The 6185-nt window shown below is 35.0% G+C and overlaps 1 long non-coding RNA gene across 1 annotated transcript; it reads left to right on the top strand.

Annotated features, from left to right (window-relative positions):
- The first annotated feature begins 435 nt into the window (after positions 1-435).
- On the top strand, positions 436-5045 carry LOC122067866. Its single transcript, XR_006136898.1, has 3 exons — positions 436-496; positions 611-647; positions 4856-5045. It is a non-coding gene; the product is annotated as an uncharacterized LOC122067866 (long non-coding RNA).
- The last annotated feature ends 1140 nt before the right edge of the window (positions 5046-6185 follow it).

The following is a 6185-nucleotide window of genomic DNA, read 5'->3' as shown; positions in this document are numbered from 1 at the left end:
ACCCCCCCCCCCACCCCCATAGTGATGGAAAATTCTAAATTCAAATCATAATTGGAAAACCAAATTTTCTAACTTGCTTGTCTTAGAAAAACATATAGTAACGTGGCCTAGTCAAACCTAGTCAGGGTGAATCACTTTTTTATTTCATTTTTTTAAATGCAGTAAATTGATAAATTAATAAAATTTATATATTATTACAACATTGTCATTGTTTATAATAATATATATTATAAAATAATAATAATAAAAAAAGCATAGGGAATCACATATCATTGAATTTTGAGCTTATATTATTATAAACAAGTTCAACAATATAAGTGAAATTGTGAAAAGTAATGAACCGTTTTGAAAATTAAAATGTTTTTATTTTTTGTTTTTTATAAAACTTAAAAGAATTTTGGTGTTACCAGAAAGCGAAGCTTTGAGGGGTGGTGGGCGTCTGGCAACTAACGAAGGCAAAGTTATCAATCAGCCTACTACTAGTAACCACCAGCAGGTACAACGTTGCTGGCTTTCAACTACATTTGTGGGTAGAAAATATTGCTTATCTGATTTGTTCATTTCTCTTAGTATCAAGAAAATAATGCATTCGTTTTCTTTTAATTTACAGGGAGCAACAACATCAGGGAGCAACAACAAATATAAAGGTCTCATATCTCTCACCACCATCGCAACTATTTATATTTTCATTTTTTTGTTAAGAGAATAGTGTTATTAAAAAAAATAAATAAATAACAATTAGAAACCCAAAAACGCAGAATGAGTCCCCACCTTCGGCATGACAATCAGTAGGGGCTCAAACTACGGGCTAACGAAAACAGTAATCAAGGTGAATCAGTGAGATATCTTTCAATTTATGGAGTCTAGGAAAGGCCACAAATAAAACCATCTCTAAGGCACAAACCAGGGAATCCTCTTCTGCTGCACCAAGGCCACCACCAATGTTGAGTTTGATTAGATCCATAAGAAGCCGACTGCTAGGTCTTTTTGCACGCATAAGACCCTCCATAAAGCTTTCAAAATATGCTTCATAAATGCCTTTGACACCCAGATATGTTTTGAAAGACCATAAAACCCTGCCCAGACACCACCACTTAACCACCCCCTTTGTGTTTTGATGCTTTCCCTGTACCCCCTTAATAATTTCAAGCACATATATAGGGAACCTATTTTTCCCCTCATACCACCAATTATTTCTCCACCCCCAAAAGGTGGGAGGAGATAGTGACTAAACCCATAGCCAATGCCTCCTTGATATTGATATTACGAGATTTCGTCTTCCACCATATAAGGAACTCTCCAATATTCAGATGCCTTTTCCAAGTAACAGTAAAGCATTCACAAAAGTTCTTCCTATCTCTTCGAGTATTGGCATTGAAGGAATAAGTGATCCACCGACTCCATGGCTGCAACACAAAGATTGCATCTGGAAGCTAAGGAAATACCTATCCTCATCACAGTAGCAATAGTTTGCAATTTCGATGGGCAAGCCGCCACCCAAATGTAGAGAGACGAGGCTGCAAGTTCTTACACCAGACTAATGACTCCCAAGGCACTTTCGGGCAGCATTTTCTAAGCTCTTCCATGCAGAGCGAGTACTGAAGTTCACTTCCGGAGTAAGGCTCCAGAGACATTGGTCTTCACAAAGGTATGCAGGGACTTTAGTATCTCTTACAGAAAGGAAAAAACTCCTGAAAGAAAGGATGACTGGACAATAGGCAACCTCGACACACTCTTACATGAACTAGAAAAAATAAATTCTCGTCGAGATCGACTGATTCTTCAATGATGGACGGACCTATCCATCTGTCTTTCCAAAAACTGATTGACCAATCATTACCAAAGATCCACCTTTCTTTAGACGATACAAATCTCCATATTCTTCTAATCCCTGGCCATATGGAAGAAGCCATGCACCCCTTCTTAAAAGGAGCCTTTCACATTAACAAACCTAGCCTTCAAAAAATTTCTCAAAGTAAAGCCTTCGTGCTTTTTATTTTCCATATCATCTTACACAGCATAGCTTTGTTGACATTCCATAGTCTGCGTAACCCAAGACCGCCCTTGTCCTTTGGTTTGCAACACCGATCCCAGTCCACCCTTGTCCTTTGGTTTGCAACACCGATCCCAGTCCACAGTAATTTTCTTTAATATATCCACCTCTCCTATCCAAATGAAATTTATCATCCACTTCTCCATAATAGAGAGAAGGGATGAAAGCCACCAGTAAACAGAGAAACTATGGACTGATGTCCCTGAAATTACCGAGTGAACCAACTCTACTCTGCCCTCTATGGATAGGATTTTCCCCTTTCATCCGTCTAATCTACCCTTTGTCCATAGTTAGAAATAGGGTCTCCTTCTTGACTCTTCCCTTAAATATTTCCATACCCAGGTAACGGGTTTGGAAAATGATAGATGGGAATACTCAACTCTTCCACAATAGCCTGCTTTCTAGTTGCTAGAGTTTTCCCTATTAATAGCTTGTTTTTTTTTTTCAAGGTTCATGCGCTGCCCCAAAAACTCTTGATATTTTGTTAGAAATAATTTTTAAATTCCTGACCTACCTAATGAATGCATTGATGAAGATGAAAATATCATCAATGGACAAAATATGGCCCGGAGTCTTGCCTACATACGGACATTGAAGGGATCTAATATTTTTGTCCTCCAATAACTCATAGAGTCCGCTGCAGAGAACCTCTCACCTCATGAACCATTTATATATTCATTGTCATGTGGAATGTTTTTAGAGGAACTGAATTCCATATAGTGACTCACATATATGATAACATGTAAAATAAAAATTCAAAACTATGGGCTATGTTTGGTTGCAAAGAAAATTTAAAGGGAATGGAGATGAAATTTTTAAATTTGAAAAAAAAAATTGTAATTTTTTCTCTAAAGAGTCATATTTATTAAATGAGATGAAAAAAGAAGATGTACAAGCTAGGTCTACCAGATGATACCAGAAACAAATAAAAAAAGTTGGAAGGAATCTGGGATCACGCCCCCACTTCAACATGGCCTTCAACAGGGGAGGAGATCCACTACACCCTACTAAAAATTTAAATTTAGACCATTAGCGTCCACCCTAAGCTCCTCTTGAACTGAGCGAGGAGACGAAGCATCGATTACCAACAAACTATAATCATATTAACCAATGTAATTGTATAAGCTCCTTTGATATCTTACCATATTTAGTAAAAATATATTTATTTTACATATAATTTTTAGGCAGAAAGAACACTAACCAACAATGTTGTGTGTGCCCAAATAGATGGGGAAGTGAACAAGCCATGGTTCCCTTCTCTTTAATTACTCTTGCAACCAAACGAAGCCGTAGAGAAAAATGTTTCACCATGCATAATGAAATATATATAACTCTTCACTATTTGCCATTTGGCAATACATGGCTTAGTCAATGTGATAGAAAGCCTCACATACATCTCAATAGTTGAATTTTAATCCAAAGTAAGCAAGGATACTTGATCAAACTTTAATTCAAAGATTTAGTGAAATCACCAAAATTCCATCAAATAGAGAAAAGAACCATGTTCGTCTAGCAACACCCAAATACAGATTAGTGTGGAAAAGACCTAGCTGCACCTGCACACACTGGGTATTTTCATGTCCAGCTGTGTCTGGGTGTGGCGATGCCCAATGGAGAGGATTCCCTTGCCCATATAAAATGTCTCTTGCAATTTTAACTACTTCGGCTCATTTGAAGCTGAAATTGTATAAATGAGATGCTTGCTTGGTCCTCTAATACATGGACTAATTCATTTACTGCCATGTGGTAGATAATGAAATGCTATATTTCACTAATCACAATGACAATGAAGAAAACTTTTATTTATTTCAAACAAGATGCTCCACATTTTTTTTTTTTTAACTTTTATTTATAGAAAAGATGCCAAATAGTTCATGTTGTAGTTGGACATGAACTCAAAGTGATGGAAAATTCATAATCCAAATCATATGTATTCTTAAATTTTATGAAGAAGTTATTTTTTTACGAAGACAGCCTTTGGTCTGGGAGCCAATTAACTGTTACTTGGGTTTTGATATTAAAATGCCCAATGGCAAGAAATAGAATGGTCCTACTATTATTATTATTTTTTTCTTTTTTTCCAAGTTGAAGTGTCATATTGTTAGCTTTTCTCTCTTTGTTTTGATGTTTTCAATTCATAGTTGGAAAACCAAATTTTTTGATTTACTTGCCTTTCAAAAAATATTGTAATTTAGTCTAGTCAAACCTAGTCAGGCCAAATCACTTTTTTCTAATTTGAATATATATAATAAAACATATATAAAAAAAACAATAGAAAATAAATGAGGGAATCACAGATCATTGAATTTTGAGCTTATACCATTACAAATATGTTCAATAATATAAGTGAAATAGTGAAATTAATGAACCAATTTGATAGCATTTTAAAAACAATTAAACTTGTCAAGTTTATAATACCTCGGGTAAAAAGACCTAATCTTATTTGACTAGAACGAGTCATGATCATGTCTTGCCACCGTATGCCTCGGGGCATTGAGTTACTGGAATGATGATGATAATGTTTTCCTTGCTTTTCAGCGATGGTGTTTATGTTTATGATATCACCTGATAAGCGTTGAGAGTACCCTACCTAGCCAGATGGGAATGCCCAACGGTGCTGGTTGGTGGGCTTGGTGCACTGAGTGACTAGGACATCACATATTCAAAAGTTTAATTTCCATACTAGCCATGCCTCCATGTTTGAAATGCAATGTTTATTTGCTTTGATTTTATAGTGTAACTGTTCTTTCATTCGCTGAGTTTAATTTTGAGCTCACCCCATTATTTTCAAAAATTTTACAGAACAGAAACCAACTTTGGACAAGGGCAAGGGCGTAGCAAATGACGGAAAATGATAATGATTTATTTTATTTTGAAAGAACTTGTGACTTATATTTTGGGTGCATGGACAACTATTATGTTGAGAAAATGTTTTTATGTAGTTACAGACATTAACAATGCTATGTGTGTAATATTTTAGGTTTAGGATTTATATTTTATTTTGACTCTTAGATTTAGCGATCTTCTGGATGGCCGCTCAAGAGGACGGGGACCCTTATCGGCTTATCCTCTCTCTCTCTCTCTCTCTCTCTCATTTATGGTATTTCTCGTCTCTTTGAACGTTATGCAGATGCAAAGGGTAATTAGGAAATTAGGATGTGTGAGGCCCTACGATTTCTTAGGTGAGAAGGAATTTTTTTTTTTTCCGACTAAATATCAGCAAAAGTATAAAAAAGAATATGGAGTTTACAAGATTACCATCGTGGCATTCCTAGATCAAAATATATGACCTACATAAAATCTTCAGTTTTACCTTCGGCATTGCCATGAACAAAACTAAGGATTACACAACTTTGCTTTGAGGATCTCTACCTTCCACAGTGATGGAGATTAAGTTGATCTCCAAAAAGGTGGCACTACCTGAAATGGGAATGTAATATATATATATATATATATATAAAGTTATCATTATGAAAGTATTCACCCCTGAAAATTTTTATTTAGGACTTGTTCAATGTTAATCATTGTATTACCATTTGTGCATTTAAGTAGAATCAACCGTGGTTTGGACTAATGTGCTTCTTCACCAAAACTGGGGGCTCCATGTGGTTTTGAATAGAAACTGACTATTCTCTTTTGTAGTCAATTATTTTTTTTCTTTTCGGACATGTTGAATGCATTGTTTACTTAGTGTCCCTTGGGCTTTACTTTCGGAGACTCCTTGATCTCTTGGGGTTGTCCTTGAGATCGATAATGTATCATCCTGTCTTCTTGTATATACTTCTTCCCTCGTTCTTTTCTTTGCAATAAATTTGATATATATATATATATATATATGTTTGTTCTTTAACTAAATGTCATATCGGCATAAAATTGAAAACTTATCCATAAGAAATCCATTATTTATAACCTATTTAATATACATTTATTTTCCTCTCTCTCACAGACATGTTAGCACTAATTAAAATGTAAATTTGGAACAAACACAATAGTACATTAATACTTGAAAACAAGAATAATTTTAATTTAATAATTGAAAATTTCATAAAGTGGCTTTAAGGGCATACTTAATTAACATCCCATTCATTCTAATTTCTTCTATACAAATTTATCATTGGCAAAATTCTACATA

The sequence above is a fragment of the Macadamia integrifolia genome, unplaced genomic scaffold (assembly GCF_013358625.1).
Source record: "Macadamia integrifolia cultivar HAES 741 unplaced genomic scaffold, SCU_Mint_v3 scaffold3175, whole genome shotgun sequence".
In the NCBI taxonomy this organism is placed as follows: Eukaryota; Viridiplantae; Streptophyta; class Magnoliopsida; order Proteales; family Proteaceae; genus Macadamia; species Macadamia integrifolia.
Note: the sequence above shows the minus strand (reverse complement) of the source record. Positions and strands in the feature narration are given on the sequence as shown.